Below are 18,977 nucleotides of genomic sequence, written 5' to 3'. Positions count from 1 at the left end.
TGGCTGAGGAAAAAATCCCTGAGCTTGAGGATATATCAATAGAAACCTCCAATACTGAAAATCAAAGAGAACAAAGACTATATGTTTTTGTGTTATTTTTTTAGCAATTGCAGTAGGGATTACAATTAACCTGCCAAATTTATAGCAATCCAGTTCAGATAAAAGCCAACTTAATTTCAATAGTATACAAAATCTTTTCTCTGATAGAGCTCTGTCCTCCCTTATATTGTTATTGTCACAAACGACATATTTCTACCTTATGTGCCTATCAACATAGATTTATAATTATTATCTTATGCTGGTGTCTTTTAAATCACTTAGGAAAAAGAGGAGTGACAAATCAAAAATACATTAATACTGACTTTATATTAATTTATATAGTTACCTTTACCAATGTTATTTATTTCTTTGTGTGGATTCGAGTTACTGTCTAGTATCCTTGCATTTCAACTTGAAGAACTCCCTTTAGCATTTCCTTTTTTTAAACATATGTTTTTATTGATTTTAGAGAGAGAGGAAAGGAGAGGGGGAGAGAGAGAAACATCGATGTTAGAGAGATACATTGATCTGCTGTCTCCTGCACGCCCCCTACTGGGAATGGAGCCCACAACCCAGGGCATGTGCCCTGACCGGGAATTGAACTGGCAACCTTTTGGTGCATGGAACGATGGTCAACTAACTGAACCACACCAGCCAGGGCTCATTAGCATTTCTTGCAGAACAGGTCTGCCAGTGACAAACTCATGCAGCTTTTATTTATCTGGGAATATCTTAATTTCTTCACTAAAAAATTATATCAGTTATTTTTATTAGTTCTTTTAAGCAAAAATTTTTTTGGAAGAAATTTATAACACCAATTTTTGAGGATAAACTTCATTTGTGAGAGACCACAGAATTCAGGAAGACTTGGAATGCCCTTTATTTTTGAAGAATAGTTTTCCCAGATAAAGATTTCTTGGTTGACAGGTTGTCGTTTTTTTTCTTTCAGCACTTTGAATGTACCATCTCAGTACCTTCTGGCTTCCATGGTTTTTGATGAGAGATCAGCTGTTAATCTGTGTCTTGGTCCATTTGGGCTGCTATAACAGAATGGTAGCTTATAAACAATAGAAACTTGTCACAGTTTTGGGGGCCGGAATATCCAAAGTCCAGGTGCCAGTTGATTTGGCATCCAGTGAAGGGCCTCCTCCTTGGTTCATAGTCAGATGTCTTTTTGCTGTGTTCTCAAATGGTGGAAGGTGTGAGAGAGATCTCTGGGGCTTCCTTTATACGGGATCCCATGAGGCCTCCACCCTCATTACCTAATCACTTCCCAAAGGCCCCATGTCCTAATACCATCACCTTGGGGGTTCAGATTTCAAAAAATGAATTTTAGGGGGAACACAAATACTCAGACCTTAGAAATCTTATTGAAGAACCCTCGTACATGATGAGTTGATGCTCTCTTGCTGCTTTCAAAAATCTCTATGTGTTTATTTTTCAACAATTTGATTATAATATGTCTCAGTGTGGATATTTTTACATTTATCCTACCTGGAGTTTGTTTACTTTTTTTTTTCTTTTTTAAAATTTATCTTTTTGTTGAAAGAATTACAGATGTGCCCTTTTTTCCCCCATTGACCCCTTCTACCCCTCATTCACCACATGCCCCTGACCTTCACCACACTATTGCCTGTGTCCATGGGTTATGCATTTATGCATAGAAATTCTTTGGTTAATTTCTCCTCCCTGACCCTCCCAATCTTCCTTCCCTCTGAGATTCATCAGTCTGTTCCATGCTTCTATGTCACTGGATCTATTTTGTTCATCAGTTTATTTTGTTCTTTAGATTTCATATATAAGTGAGATCATGCACTATGTGTCTTTCTCTGCCTGGCTTATTCCACTTAGCATAATATTCTCCAGGTCCATCCATGCTGTCCCAAAGGGTACAAGATCCTTCTTCTTTAGAGCTGCATAGTATTCCATGGTGTAAATGTACCACAGCTCTTTTATCCACTCATCTACTAATAGACACTTGGGCTGTTTCCAGATCTTAGCTACTGTAAGTTGCACTGCTATGAACATAAGGGTGCATAACTTCTTTCTGATAAGTGTTTTGGGTTTCTTAGGATATATTCCTAGAAGTGGGATCACTGGGTTAAAAGGCAGTTCCATTTTTAATTTTTGAGGAAACTCCATACTGCTTTCCATAGTGGCTGCACCAGTCTGCATTCCCACCAGCAGTGGACTAGGGTTCCCCTTTCTCCACACCCTCGCCAGCAGGAGTTGTTTGTTGATTTATTGATGGTAGCCATTCTGACAAGTGTGGAGTGATACCTCATTGTGGTTTTAATTTGCATCTCTGATGATTAGCAACGTTGAGCATTTTTTCATGTGTCTCTTGACCATCCGTATTTCCTCTTTGGAGAAGTGTCTATTCAGGCCCTTAGTCCATTTTTAATTGGATTATTTGTCTTCCTCCTGTTGAGTTGTATGAATTCTTTGTATATTTTGGAAATTAACCCCCTATCAGATGTATCCTTGGCAAATATGTTCTCCTATATCATGGGGTATTTTGAGGATGATTTCTTTTGCTGTGCAGAAGCTTTCTAGTTTGATGTAATCCCATTTGTTAATTTTTTCCTTTGTTTCTCTTGCCCTAGGAGATGTATTGGTGAAAAGTCCACTGCAGGAGATGTCTGTGACTTTACTGCCTATGTTTTCTTTCGGGATTTTTATGGTTTCACAACTTACATTTAAGTCTTTTATACATTTTGAATTTATTCTTGTGTATGGAGTAAGTTGGTAATCTAGTTTCATTTTTTTTCGTGTACCTGTCCAGTTTTCCCAACATCACTTATCCAAGAGACTGTCTTTATTTCATTGTATGCTCTTGCCGCCTTTGTCAAATATTAATTGACCATAATGGTGTGAGTTTATTTTTGGGGTCTCTTTTCTGTTCCATTGATCTATATGTCTGTTGTTGTACCAATATCAGGCTGTTTTGATTACATTGGTTTTGTAGTATAGTTTGATATCCAGTAAAGTGATCCCTCCAACTCTGTTCTTTTTTCTCAAGAAGGCTGTAGCTATCCGGGGTCTTTTTTGGTTCCATATAAATTTTTGGAATATTTGTTCTAGTTCTGTGGAATATGCTGTTGGTATTTTAATAGGAATTGCATTGAATATATAGATTGCTTTGGGTAGTATGGACATTTTAATGATATTCTTACAAGAACATGGTATATTCTTCCACTTGTTTATATCTTCCTCTATTTCTTTTTGCATTGTCCTGCAGTACAGGTCTTTTACATCCTTGGTTAAATTTATTCCTAGGTATCTTATTTTTTTAGTTGCAATGGTAAATGGTATTGTTTTTTTTTAGTTTCTTTTTCTGAGAGTTCATTTTTGGTGTATAAAAATGCCGTCAATTTTCAGATGTTAATTTTGTATCCAGCTACCTTGCCGAATCCATTTATCAAATCTAGTAGTACTTTGGTGGAGTCTTTAGGGTTTTCTATGCACAATATCATATCATCTGCAAATAATGACAGTTTTACTTCCTCCTTTCCATTTGGATACCTTTTACGTTTTCTTCCTGTCTGATGGCTGTGGCTAGGAATTCCAGTACTATGTTGAATAAGAATGGTGAAAGTGGACAACCCTGTCTTGTTCTTGTTTTTAAGGGAAATCGTTTTAGTTTTTGCCAATTGAGTATGATGTTGGCTGTAGGTTTGTCATATATGGCCTTTATTATGTTGAGGTATGTTCCCTCTATTCCCACTTTGCTAGGGTCTTTATCAAAAATAGGTGCTGGATTTTGTGTAGTGCTTTTTCTGCATCTATTGATATCATATGATTTTTGTCCCTCATTTTGTTTATGTGATGTGTCACATTTATTGATTTGCAATTATACCAGCCTTGTATCCCTGGAATAAATCCTTCTTGGTCGTGGTGTATGATCTTTTTAATGTATTGCTGGATCTGGTTTGATAGTATTTTCTTGAGGATTTTAGCATCTATGTTCATCAGGCATATTGGCCTGTAATTTTCTTTCTTTGTAGTGTCTTTATCTGGTTTTAGGATTAAGACGATGCTGGCCTCATAAAAAGAGCTTGGGAGTTTTCTTTCCTCTTGAATTTTCTGGAAGAGTTTGTGAAGAATAGGTGTTCATTCTTCTTTGAATGTTTGATAAAACTTGCCTACAAATCCACCTGGTCCAAGACTTTTGTTTGCTGGGAGTTTTTTGATTACTGCTTCAATTCATTAATTGTTATCAGCCTATTCAGGTTTTCTGATTCTTCCTGATTCAGCTTTGGAAGATTGTGTGCTTCTAGGAATTTGTCCATTTCACCCACGTTGTCCAGTTTGTTGGCATATAGTTGCTCATAGTATTTTCTTACAATCCTTTGTATTTCTGTTGGGTCAGTTGTTATATTGCCTCTTTCATTTCTGATTTTATTTATTTGGGTCCTCTCTTTGTTTCTTAGTGAGTCTGGCTAAAGGTTCATAAATCTTATTTATCTTTTCAAAGAACCAGCTCTTGGTTTCATTGCTCTTTTGTATTGTTTTTTTAGACTCTATGTCATTAATTTCTGCTCTGATCTTTATTACTTTCTTCCTTCTGCTTCCTCAGGGATTTTCTTGCTGTTCTCTTTCTAATTCTTTTAGTTGTTGTGTTAGATGGCTTAGTAGAGCTTTTTCTTGTTTCTTGAGGTATGCCTGTAATGCTATGAACTTTCCTCTCGGAACTGCTTTCACTGTGTCCCACAGATTTTGGGTTGTTGTCTGGTCATTTTCATTTTCTTCCATGAAGTTTTTTATTTCTTCCTTGAGCTCATTGGTAACCCATTCATTGTTTAATAGCATGCTATTTAGCCTCCATGTGTTTGAATATTTTTGAGTTTTTTTATAGTGGTTGATTTCTAGTTTCATGCCATTGTGATCTGAGAAGATGCTTGATATGATTTCAATCTTCTTGAACTTGTAGAGACTTGCTTTGTGCCCTAACATGTGATCTGTTTTTGAGAATGTTTCATGTGTACTTGAGAAGAATGTGTAGTCTGCTGCTTTGGAATGAAATGTTCTGTAAATGTCAATTAAATCCATTAGATCTAGTGTGTCATTTAAGGTCTCTGTTTCCCTGTTGATTTTTTGTCTTGATAATCTGTCCAATGATGACAGTGGGGTGTAAAAGTCCCCCACTATGATTTTGTTGCTGTCGATCTCCCCCGTAAAGTCCAGCAAGAAATATTTTTTTATATTTAGGTGCTCCTATATTGGTTGGGTGCATATGTATTTACAAGGGTTATTTCCTCCTATTGGATTGATCCTTTTAGTATTATGTAGTGACCTTCTTTGTCTCTTGTTATGGTCTTTATTTTGAAGTCTATTTTGTCAGAAATAAGTATTGTTACTCCAGCTTATTTTTCATTTCTGTTTGCATGGAATATTTTTTTCCCATCCCTTCACTTTCAGCCTATGTGAATCTTTTGCTCTCAGGTGAGTCTCTTCTAGACAGCACATATATGGGTCCTGTTTTCTTATCCATTCAGCTACCTTATGTCTTTTGATTGAAGCATTTATTCCATTTACATTTAAGGTTATTATTGACATTTGATATATACTTATTTAATGCCATTTTCCCCCTTTATGCTGATGTACCTTTCTCTCAATATTTCTTTTTCTTCTTAAAGCAGTCTTTTTAGCATTTCTTGCAATGCTGGTTTAGTGGTACTGAACTCCATTAGCCTTCTTTTGCCTGGAAAGCTCTTTATTTCACCTTCAATTTTAAATGACAGCCTTGCTGGATAAAGCAGTCTTAGTTGTAGGTTCTTGCTTTTCATTACTTTGAGAACTTCATGTGACTGTTTTTTTCTCCTTGAATGTGTATATTAATATTTTTTCATCAAATTTGGGAGATGTTTGGAAGCTATTTATCCAGTTATTCTTTCTGCCCACTTCTCTATCTACTCTCCTTCTTGAACTTCCATTATTTCCACTAGTTCTCTTAGGCTTTGTTAATTTTTCTTTCTTTTTTTTTTTCTGTTCCTCAGACTAGATAATCTGAATTGATACATTTTTAAGTTTGCTGATTCTTTCTTCTATCTGCTTGAATCTGCTTTTGAGCCCCTTAGTAAATTTTTATTTCAGTTATTGTGACTTCAACTCTAGAATTTTTATTTTGTTCATTTTTATAATTTATATATCTTTATTGGCATTCTTTTTTTGTGAGACAGTGTTCTCATGGTTTCCTTTAGTTTTTTGGACATATTTAAAGTACATGATTTAAAGTCTTTGTCTAGTAAGTCTAATGTCTGGGCTTCCTCAGGAACTGTTTCTGTTAGTTGTTTTTTTTCTGTGTATGGGCTATAGTTTCTTTTCTTTACATGCCTTCTAAATGTTTATGTTGAAAACTGGACATTTTGACTATTATAATGTGGGAACTCTGGAAATCAGATTCTCTCCACCTTCCTAGTAGTTTTTGTTGCTGTCTATTGTACTAGTTCTGTGTTTGTTTAGTCACTTTTCTGAACTAATTTTATAAAGTCTGTATTCCTAGTTGTGTGTGGCCATTGAAGTCTCTGTTTCATTAACTCAGTGGCCAACTAGTAATTGAAGAAAGATTTCTTTAAATCCCCAGTACCAAAAACCCAATAAAAGGAAAAGAAAAGAGCTCTGGGCATGTGTTGGGGTATGCCCTCAACATTCAGCCAGGCAGTTTACAACTCTGCCTTAGGGTTCATTTCTTGCTTGCACAGAGACTGAAGGTCATCCAGAGATGAGATCTTAGGGTCTTCTCAGGTCTTTCCTGAACATGCACACAGCCCTGGGCATGCACATGTCCTTCTAGCATCCCAGGAATAGTTCAGACCTTTTCAAAGCTCTTATTCACAAAACACTTCATTACCCAGTTTGTTCTCCCAAACCTTTTCTACTGTTTGCCCCAAACGTTATTCATTGCCCTAGACAGCAATGATAACATAGCTGCCTTTTACTGTTTTTGATAAACGTCCCCATCAGTCTCAGCACTGAGAGAGTCCTGAGTTAGATGAGATAAAGGCAAGCCCTTTGAGCTGGTTCTCCAGGAAGCCACAAGACAGGTCAAAACAAACAACCATAATACTTGTGAGTAAGGTCTATTCTTCTCCCCCTGCATAAATTCTAATACTGAGAATATGGGCTGTTATCATCAAGGCTACTGCCATAATGGGGAATAGGTGATAGAACCAGGGTTAATTAAAATGCTTTCATAGCTTATTCTTCTTATTGAGATTCAACCTGGGTGTTTTGTTGTTGTTGTTGTTTTGTTCTTTTATCCTCACCTGAGGATATTTTTTCCATTGCTTTTCAGAGAGAGTGAAAGGGAGAGAGAGAGAGAGAGAGAGAGAGAGAGAGAGAGAGAGAGAGAAACATCAATGTGAGACAGACACATTGATTGGTTGCCTCAGCATGCACCCCAACCAGGGCTAGGGATCGAACCTACAACCGAGGTAGGTGCCCTTGGCCAGAATTGAACCCGGTACCCTTCAGTCCGCTAGCCAACACTTTAACCACTGAGCCAAACTGGCTAGGGCTGTTGTTTTTTTTATTAAGTATTCCTCTGGTTACTGCAACCTTTTGGATACTTCCCAGAGTTCTGAAAAAGTTGTTTCTGACAGTTTTTGCCAGTTTTTTTATTACTCTCATGGAAGGATAGACCTTTGACATTCCTTACTCTGTCATTTTTGCTAGCACTAGCCTTTAATATAGAGGAGTGGGCGACTTCTGAAAGCCCAGAGGGTTTAGGGGTATATGGTGAATTAAGACTTTTTTATTGTGTTGATCCAGATGTCCGTATTCCATATCTCAGGGTCCCACTCTTTCTCAATCAGGGTCATTATCTTGGTACAGAAGACTTGCTAGAGTTAAGAATTTTACTTTCCCTGGAACTCTGCCACTCTTATAATTAAGTCCTGGGCCTGACACTCAGCTTTTTCTACCCACTGGCTGCAGGAGATAAGAGTCTCTTTTGATGCAGTTGGGATAGGGTGTTGGTGGGAGGGAATTAACTAACCTGGTGTAATGTCTCAGGCATTTAAGAGGTACAGAGAAAATAATAATTATAAAGACTATATAGTTGGAAAGATGTTTCTGGGAGCAAGTGATGCATTAGAGGAAAACAATAAAAAGTTAAGAATGATTAATCGCCAATTAAAAGCTAAGAGTAAAAATTATAGAGCCTCCTTAATAATGCTAATAAATATAGTAATACTAAAAAGTACTAAATTAACCCAAATAAAATCACAAAACGAGAGAAAAAGAAATACAAAATTTGCAAGACAAATAGACTGTCTTCAGCAAGATGATAGACTTAAAATTAAATATATCATTAAATATATTACATGTAAAAGAAAAGGATTATACACACACACACATACACACACACACACATACATATATGCTTTATGGCAAAAAGTAATACTACAGATGAAGAAGACTTCATAATGATTTTTGTAAATGTTTGATTCACCAAAAAGATATACAAATTCTAAATGTGTATGCTGTTAATAAGAAGGTCCCCAAATAAAGCAATATAGGAAAGCCCAATTGTTGATCATAGTGGGGGATTTTAACACACCTCTCTCAATAACTGATAATACAAGCAGACAAAAATATCAGTAAAGATATAGAATGTTTGCACAGCTCACTTAACAAACATGACCTAGTTGACACGTATAAAGAACAATGTATCCCAGCAAATATAGAAAACAGTTTCTTTATCAACTCCAGTGAAAGTTACAAAAATTAACTATAAACTGGGCCATAAGGCAAGTTTCAACACACTTCAAGAAATGGAGCATGTTCTCTGACCACAATGCTCATAAGCTAGAATTCAATATTTTAAAAGATAACTTTAAAATCTTCATGTAGCCCGGCTGGGCGTGGCTCAGCGGTTGAGCATTGGCCTAGGATCCAGGCGATCAGGGTTCGATTCCCGGTCAGGGCACATGCCCCAGTTGCGGACTGCAGCAGATCAATGACTCTCTCATCATTGATGTTTCTATCTCTCTCTCTCCCTCTCCCTTCCTCGCTCTGAAATCAATAAAAATATATTAAAAAAAAAAAAGAATAAAATCTTCATGTATTTAGATTTAAAAATACACTTTTAAATGACCAAATAAGGCCAAATAAGATATTACAACAAAAATAAGGCAATATTTTGAATTGAATGATTATGAACATGCTATATACCAAAACTTGTGACACACAGCTAAAGCAGTACTCAGTAAGAAATTTAGACTCTAAAATGGATATATTAGAAAAGGAGAAAGGCTAAAAATTAATGAGCTAAGCATCCATATCAAGAAGGTAGAAATAGAATAGCAAAGTTAAACCAAAGAAAGTAGAAAAGGTGAAATAATAAATATAAGAGCAGAAATCAATGAAATAAAAAATGAAGATACACTAGAGAGGTTCAACAAAACTAAAACTTGGTTCTCTGAAAAAATTAATGACATCGATAAATTCATGTCAAGACTAACTGAGAAAAAAAATGAGAGAGGCCCAGCTGGCATAGCTCAGTGGCTGAGCATCCACCTATGAACCAGGAGGTCACAGTTCGATTCCTGGTCAGGACATATGCCCAGGTTGTGGCTGGATCCTCAATAGCAGGTGTGCAGGAGGCAACCAATCGATGATTCTCTCTCATTATTGATATTTCTCTCTCTCTCCCTCTTGTTTCCTCTCTTTCCGAAATCAATAAAAACATAGTTTTAAAAAATGAGGGAGGACACAAATTATCAGTATCAGGAATGAAAAAAAGGATATCACTATAGAGCTTGTATATATTACAATGATAATAAAAGGATATTATGAACAATTTTATGCCAATAAATGTAAAAATTCAGATGAAATGGACAAGTTTCTAGAAATATAAAACATATCAAAAAGATGCAAGAAGAAATAAAGAATCTTATTACTTCTGTAAATTATTAAAGAAATTTAATCTTTTAAAAGTTTTCCATATCTCCCACCCCCCCACACACACATACACACCTGAACTCCAAGCTTAGATGACTGCATCCAAGAGTTCTACCAAACATGTAGAGAAGAAATAATATCAAAACTCTTCCATATAATAGAAAAAGAGGGAGTACTGTACTCTTCTGATAAAGCTCACATTACCTAGATAACAGAACACAACAAGAAAATTATGAAAATTACAGCACTATCCTTCTCAAGAACATAGCCACAAAATATCCTAACCAAATATTAGCAAACTGAACCTAGTAAATAAGAAATATATCATGTTCCAGAATTGGAAAGTTCAATACTATACAGATGTAAATATTCTCTAAAAATCTTCAGATTCAATGTAACCATAATCAGAATCCCAAAAGATATTTTTGTTTATCTGTTTTGTGGAACTTGACAAATTGATACTAAAACTTTATGGAAATTCAAAGAGTCAAGAAAAGCTGTGACTTGCTTGAGAAAAAAATGGGAAGACTTGTGCTGCTTAATGCATGTGAGGACTTATTATAAATTAATAGTAATTAATATAGTATGTGGTTGATAAAAAGGTAGAAAGTAAACCAATGTGACATAATACAGGGCCCAGAAACAAATCTTTGCATATATGAACACTTGATTTATGACAAAAGCAACATTGCAGAACAAGAGACGGGGAAGCAAAGATGGTCTTTTCAATAAATGATGCAAGGACAAAGGAAAAACTACATTTACAAAAAATGAAACTTGATCCTTACCTCACACCATACATAACAATCAATTCCAGGATGGTTAAATGCCTGAATGTAAAAAGCTAAACAATAAAGCTTCTAAAGGTAACATACAGCAATGTCCTCATATCCTTGGGGTATGGAAAGATCTTTTGAAAAAATATGTTTTTATTGATTTTAGAGACAGAGGAAAGGAGAGAGAGAGAAACATCAATCAGCTGCCTCCTGCACAGCCTCTACTGGGGATCAAGCCCCAAATTTGGGTATGTGCCCTGACCAGGAGTTCAACCAGTGACCTCTCAGTGCATGGAACAACGCTCAACCAACTGAGCCACACTGGCCAGGGTAAGGGAAGATTTTTTTTAAAAAACAGTACACAAAAAGCACTGATTATAAAAGGAAAAGGGTGATAAATGTGACCATATTACAATTAAGATTTTTCTCTTCATTAAAAACAATTACAAGAGTGAATAGGCAAGCCACAAGGTGTGTGGGGGGAATATTTGCAATTCATATATCTGACAAAAGCTTATTAAAGATATACAAAGAACTCCTACAAATCAATAAGCAAACAACAGAAAAGCACAGTAGAAAAGTGAGCAAGAGATATGAACAAACATTTCACAAAAATGTGCAAATAAATGTATGAAAAGGGCCTCGATCTTATTAGTAATAAAAAATGGAAATTAAAACCACAAGGAGATAGCAGTACACTCCCAGCAGAATAACTACAATTTAAGAGTGACAATGCTAAGTCTTTGCAAAGATAAAGAACAATAGGAACTTTCATACACTGGTAGTAGAAGTGTAAAATATTAACATTTTCAAAAGTAATTTAATATTATCTACCAAAGTTGAAGATACACATACACTATATTTTTATTCATTTTTTAATATGTCTTTATTGATTTCAGAGAGAGGGAGAGGGAGAGGGATAGAAACATCAATGATGAGAGTCATTGATTGGCTGCCTCCTGCACGCCCCCCACTGGGGATCTAGCCTGCAACCTGGAATATATGCATCAGAAATGCATGCACATACATAGGAATACTCATAGCCACAAATATTCATCAACAATAGAATGGACAAGTACATTGTAAGATATTCATTCGGAACACTACTGTATAGAAACATGGACGTATTACAACATGGATGAATCTTGAAAACACTGTGCTAAGTAAAATAAGCCAGACACAAAGGACACATACTGTCCGATTCTACTTATATGCCATATTTAGAATAGGCAAATTCATAGAGACAGAAAGAGGAATAGATGGCTGTAGGGAGGGAAGAATGGAAAGTCAGTGCATAATAAGTACAGAGTTGCTGTTGGGATGATGAAAAATTTTATGATGATCTTGGATGTGGCATGGTGTTGGCTTGAGCCAGGAAAATAGTCCATCCCAAGTATGCAAGGTAGACACTGTAGACACTGTTGCAGGGTAGATTTGGCAGTGGAGGCTGTACAAGTCCTCTTTCGATAGATTCAGTCTTCTCTGCGAGCCAGGAAGCAAGGTTATCGGCTTCAAGTGAGGATGGAGGAAGAGGTAGGTGTTGGAGGTGTGAGGACAGAGCAGGAGGTGGGAAATTGTCACCCTGGAGAAATGGAATGGTTGCTGGGCAGCATTTAAGGAGCCATTGGTCATTAACTTAGAGTAAGCCCAGTCAGCATGCTTGGGGGTTCTTGTCCATGTGCATGTGGGCCAGAGTAGGTGCAGAACTGGGTGTGACCAGGGCTGTGGTTTTGCTCTGAGAGGTGAACTCAGTGAAGCCAGAGGTAAAGGAGCTGAGAGCTCTGCCCACCAGTGATCTGAACAGTTTAAGGAGGGGACAGAGGCCATCAAGTGGAGGACGGAGAGTAGAAAGGTAGAGGATCGATAGCACTGGAAGCTTGGTGCAATGGGAAGACTGTTGGAGCAGGAGTATTGATGGCACACCATAGTCAGAAAGAGGGGTGTGTGACTGCAAGTTGGAGGAGCTGCAGCTTTCTGGTACAAGGCCTAAGATTTTGCTGTGGCAGTGGGTGACTGAGGGAGGGTGGGGACAAGAGCAGTGGCAGAGAGGAGGTCAGAGAATGGAGATACCACGCTAGTGGAAGGTTCATCTCCCCGTAGATGGACCTGGATCTCTCTTGGATTAACACCTACTTCCCCAGGCATCCTCAATGCCATCAACAGAGGTCAAGGGGAAGACCTGTGTACTTTGCCTTTCCCCAGCAGGAGTTCAGAGGCGGCTATGGGACTGAGACAAAGATCACACACACACACACACACACACACACACACACACACACACACACCCCACTCCAAGCCTTCTACCCCACTCTCTTCATCGGGGGCCATCAAGTGTCCCATACTTATTGAGCACCCACTACGTGGCAGGCAACAAGGCTAATACTCACTATTTACTAACTGTGGCAGACACGAGTCTGAGTACTTCACATTTCTTCTCTTGTTTAACCCTTTTAATAACTGTGAGGAAAGTACTGTTAATTGGCCCGTTTTTCAGCTGAGAAAAGGGAGGTTCAGAGGATTTAAACCCTGGTCTGCTGATTCCAGAATCTGAAACCTTGAACATGCTGCCTCCTCTGGTAGGTGATCTGGACATGAACCAGATACAGCCCCTGACCTCAGACGTGTAAACAAGTAATTGTAGAACATTTATTGTTTTGCTCTGGTTCCTCAGGCCCTGTCTCCCTTCCAGGAAACCCAGACTCCACTCTCTCCTTTCCCCTATGGGTAGGGTAAACTTGTCCAGCTTTGCCTGGGATTGAGGGTTTCCTGGGCTAAAATCGGGACAGACCCAGGTAAGCAGGGATGGTTTGGTCTTCCCTGCTGTGGCTCACCCCTTGGCTGTTTCCCTTCCTTTTTTCCCTTCTCCTTCAGTGGTTTCACTCACTTCATGACATTTGTTTTGCTTCCACTGTCTCCTTGGGGGCCATGAATACTGCTAGACACCCTCTGGGAGCCCAGTACCCAGGCAGGGGGAGACAAGAGGTTGCAGCCAGTATTTGGAAAGACCATTTCTTGAGCAGAGCTCAAAGTGTCCTTTTGGTGCTCATAGTCAACCTGAACATCACCTCAAAACAGACATATCCCTCACATCAACATTCTGGGCTTGGCTGACACCTGGGGAGAAAGAAAAGGCCAATCTCATGTCAGTTTGCCATTCAACTTTTCATTCATTCATTCATCAAATACTTGTTGAGCACCTACTCTGTGCCAAGGTCCGCTCTAGGCGGCAGTAAACAAGCCAGATTGGGTAAAGGAAAAAAAAGGCAGTGGGAAAGTCTTCCATATACTTCAATGGTATCTGTTACATAGATGTTCGATAAATGTGAAATGAATATGAATGGCTGTATGAATGAATGAATAAATGAGTGATGTAAGGTTCTGACATTGATGCTTTAAGTTCCATCCTGAGAGGTCCACTAACTTTGATAAGGTCTCCCCATGTTGAAGACAGGTATCCCCGGGAGGGACAGTGGCCAGTTGTGCTTAGTGCAAAAATGACAGCTGATGGAAGAGTGTGGGTCTGTGAAGGGCTGGGGTGCAATGTCAAAGTGAAGGGAACTAAGGGAAGCCTAGGGGATCTGGGCCTGCATGTAGCCCCAAAGAATCAAGGAGCAGCAGAAGGCACTGAGCAGCTGGGGAGAGAACTTAGGGGAAGGTGAGCACTGTTAAAGAAAAAAAACATTCATGGCACTTGTTACAGATGGCAATCAGACTTTATTCAGAACCATCACAATAGGTAGAGGGACCACTGCACTGGGATTTTGCAGTGGGAGAGAGATTGGGCTCAACTCTGATTACCACAGTTACACAAAGAGATTGACAGCTAAGGAGCAGAGTGGGGGAAAGTGGATGGGAAATTACTAAAAGGAAACTTCTGGGGCAAGGAGGATTCTGGCTAAACCTACTTGCTAAAGGCAGGCCAGGTTGGTACGATATCGATGGTGGGGGATGAGGAATTTTTTACTGATTGATTTTAGAGAGGGAGAGAGAGAGAGGGAGGGAAGGATAGAAAGAGAAACACCGATTTGTTGTTCCACTTATTTATGCACTCATTGGTTGACCCCTGTATGTGCCCTGACTGGGGATCAAACCCACAACCTTGGCATATGGGAATGACACTCTAGCCAACTGTGCTACTCGGCCAGGGCTGGGCATGAGGAATTTGATCAGATGGTAAGGATAGGAGATTTGGGCTTAACTGAGTCAACAGGCTTCTTGCTAAAACTGGATTAAGTGGACAGAGCCACTGGACCAAGGACAGAACCCAAGGTCAGACACTAGTCAGGAACCTGATGGTCAAAGGAGAGAGTCGTTGTCGGCACAAAGAAAGGCAACCACAGCTGCAGCAAGCACACTGCTGGCCTTGAAGAGGAGGGCTGAGAGGAAGGTGCTGGCAGGGGAAAGAGCTCAGGATTGTCCTCAGAACAAATCCTGGTCCCACACCGAACAAACATCACCCAGGAAAGACCATGAGACTGATCATTTCACATTCAGCTCCATTATGGACTGTGTTGCCTCGGAGGAGTCACTTAGCTCCTCTGTGCCTCACTTTCCCTATTTGTCAAATGAGAGTAATGATGCTGATTTCGAAAGGTGGTTCTAAGGATCATCTAGGGCAGTGGTTCTGAGAGAGGTCTCCAGGCCATCAGCCTTACCTGGGAACTGGTTAGAAATGCAAATTCTCAGGTACCCAGACCTGCTGAATCAGAAAGGCAGCCGCTTTAACAAGCCTCTAGGGGATTCCCATGCGCTCAAGTTTGAGAAACATTGTGCTAGGTCAGCAAGGGAAGAAACCCTTTGTCAGTGAGAAACTCTTTTTCTCTGCTCTGATCACAGAACCAGGGGAGTGGGTTTCAGGCCTGCCCTCTGGGTGCACAGTAGAATTGCCTGGCCTCTTCCCAGACCAATTACATCAGACTCCCTGGGGGTGACAGGTGCAGACATCAGCAGCTTTTAAAATTCCCCAGGTGATTCCAAGGCAGCCAGCTAGACTATCAGAACCCCCTGGGGGGCTTGTTAAAGCAGAGTGCAAGCCCCACCCCCAGAGCGCCTGATTCCTTAGGTGTGGGGTGGGGCCCGGGAACTTGCATTTCTTAACAAGCTGACTGCCAGGTGATGCTGATGCCTGGGACCACATAGTGAGATCCACTGCTGCAGGGGGTGAGATCAAAATGGAGTTGTGTGCCAGGTGACTGGGCTTGGGGAGAAGTCACAGCTTCCTCCCCAGCCCTCATGCTGAATTCAGCAGGGGATAGCTGGATCTGAACTTTGCTTGCACATCCACTGTTTTCATTACACTCTGCACAGGAGCGATGGGGTCGTTTGACATTTGTGGAGAAGCTGAGCTGTGGAGTGGGCCTCCCTCAGAGGGAGCAGGCATTATCTCCGCCGCCTCAGCAGATCCCCAGCAAAATCAATCAAAAGGAGCCACCCAGGCTAGGGTCTCCTGGGTGGTGGGTGGAATAGCCTCCCGGATCCCCCACCTCCATCCCAGCCCTGGTCCTGGCCTCCTTGCTAGTATTTTCTTAGAAGCAGATGCTTTCTTTTATTATTTGTTTCCACTTCCCCTGACTCCCAAGCTCTCCCCCCCCCCCCCCCCCCGTGGGAGGGGAATAGGGAGTCAAGAGATAGAGAGAGATGCTTTCTGTGGAGTTTTCAGTCACTTGGAGTTCATTCATTCAGCATTCATTTTGTTAAACAAATATACATGGCAGCTCTGGGAGCTTTTGTCAGAGAGAGGCCCCATCTTAGGCTTTGGGGGGCCAGAAAGGGCTCCCAGGGGAGGCGTCAGCTGAGGTCTGAAAGATGAGCTGGCTAGGGGGGAGAAATGCGAGAGAACAAGAGAGAGAACGTGTATTTGTGGTGGAAGAGAGTGTGCTAACTGTGTACAGACTCTTTAAAGGTGTTTTATGATGGGTCTTTGTACATGGGATGTTTTCTTCCTAAACTTTTCTGCTTGCTGCCTAAAACTTCTGATTAGACAAAATATAGATTCTCAGTTAAGTTGGAATTTCAGATAAACAACAAAGAATATTTTCAACATCCCGTGCAATATTGGGGGCATGCTTATACTAAAAAGTATTCATTCTTTATCTGGAATTCAAATTTAACCAGCACTCTGTATTTTTATTTGCTAAATCTGGCCACCCTGCTTATGAGGGATGGGTGGGCTACATACAGGGATGCAAATCAGAGAGTATTAATAGCTAACTGGGCCAGCACTGGGGCTTCTCCAAGGAGGCAAGGAAGCCCTGGGTTATAGAAGGGGCAGCTACTGTCTGCAGAGGCCCCTGGGAGGGAAGTGGGCATTGCTCGGCTCACCTGTCCACTGGTGGACACCGCTGCCACTCTGCCTCACTCATTTCAAGGCCTTCACTGGACAGCTCACTTTTCCCAGGTGGGCCTTTAGGAAGAACTAGCCTCACCTGGCCTCCAGCTGACCGACAGCTTGGTGCATGCCCTTTGGACACCTCTGTTCAGCACAGGAGCTTGTAGACACCCTAGGTCATGTAGTTTTATGGAGGGGTGAAAACAGTATCAAAGCTGAGGGTTTGGGGGAGATTCTCAGCTCATGCTACCTTTTAAGTAGACCCATAAGAAGAACAAGTCCCCCTTAGACCCAAAGGTCTAAGGGGTGTGGTCTCCATGGGCAGGCAGATTACAATAGAAAGCATAGGCTCAGCCTAGCAAGGCAAGTTGGGATAGTCACTTTGCTTCTCCGAATCTCAACCTCCCATCTTTTTGGAAGCGATAATAAAAATATCTACCTTGCATAGTAGTTGTAAGACTTAGAGCTTGGCATAGTTTCTGACCAATGGAGCCAACGAAAGGTGAGCTGGGACTTCAAGGGTTCCAGGTGCTCATAAGGTGCTTGTCTAAGTCATCTCGGGCTACTGTAAAAAGATACCACAGACTTAACAACAGACATTTGGTTCCCACAGTTCTGGAGACTGGAAATCCAAGACCTAGGTGTTGGCCAATTCAGTTCCTGGTGAGAACAGGCTCCTCTTCTTTGTTTGCAGATGGCTACCCTTTTGCTGTGTCAGAGGGGGAGAGAGACACAGAGAGAGAGACAGAAAGATCTCCTGTTTCTTTTTATAGGCATTAATTTCATCATGAGGCTCCACTATCATGACCTCATCCCAACCTAATCACCTCCCAAATGCCCCACCTCCTGCACCTCCTGATACCATACATTGGGGGGTAGGGCTTCAACATATGAATTTGGGGGCACACAAACATTCAGTCCATAGCAGTGCTTTTTCAGGCAACATATTTCTGTTGGCTCTGATTGTAGGACTGAGGTGGACAATACCTCCAGAAACAAAGCATCCAAGAATATTTCAGAGGCATCTAGTTCACTGTCTGCCCACTGATTTGCTCATATGAGGGAGAGCAGTTATTAGACTGCTGCTAAGGAACCAAAGCAAAAATGGGATCTGAAAACGGTGAATCTTGTTTGCACATTTTTTGGGTAAAATGATTTGGTGGCAACTGGCAAGAGAGGTCAGTCTGAATTGTCTGCCCTCACGTAGACCAAGTAGGGAAGGAAAGAAAACAATTTCAGTTGTTTCTGAGTTCTCCATAAAACCTTGAGAATTTAGCTGTTGTGGTAAGCAGAATTCTAAGAGGACCAAGGATTCCCATTCCCTGGTGTACACCCCCTGAACAATCCCCTCTTCGTGAGTGTGAATGGGATCGGGAAATACAATGAGATATCACTCCTATGACTGTTTTAAGGCAGAAGGGATCTTTTGAATGTAAAATTCACAAAAGGTTCCTAATCAGTTGACTTTGAGTTCATCAAAAGGGAGATTATCCTAAACGGGCCTGAACTAATCAGATGAGCCCTTAAAGAAGTCAAAGTGGTTAAGGCATCAGCGAGGCTCTCCTGCTGGTTTCAAGGAAGAAAGCAAACAGCCATATTGTGAACTGCCTATGGAGGGGGCCACGTGGCAAGGACCTGAGGGTGGCCTCTAGAAGATAAGAGAGGTTCCCTGGCTGATGGCTATCATGCAAATGAGGCTTCAGTCCTACAACCACAAGAAACCAAATTTGGCCAACAACCAGTAAGCTTGGAAGTGGACTCCAGGCTCCAGAAAGGAAGACAATAGGCAGATACCACGATGCAGCCTTATGAGACCTTGAGCAGAAAGTTTCACTGGGCCTGGACTTCTGACCTATAGAAACTGAGATAAATGTGTTGGTTTAAGCTGCTAAGTTTGTGGTACTATGTTACACAACGATAGAAAAGGA

The sequence above is a fragment of the Miniopterus schreibersii genome (genome assembly GCF_964146895.1).
Source record: "Miniopterus schreibersii genome assembly, chromosome: X".
Lineage (NCBI taxonomy): Eukaryota > Metazoa > Chordata > Mammalia > Chiroptera > Miniopteridae > Miniopterus > Miniopterus schreibersii.
The sequence above is the reverse complement of the archived record's forward strand: the minus strand, read 5'-3'. Positions refer to the sequence as shown.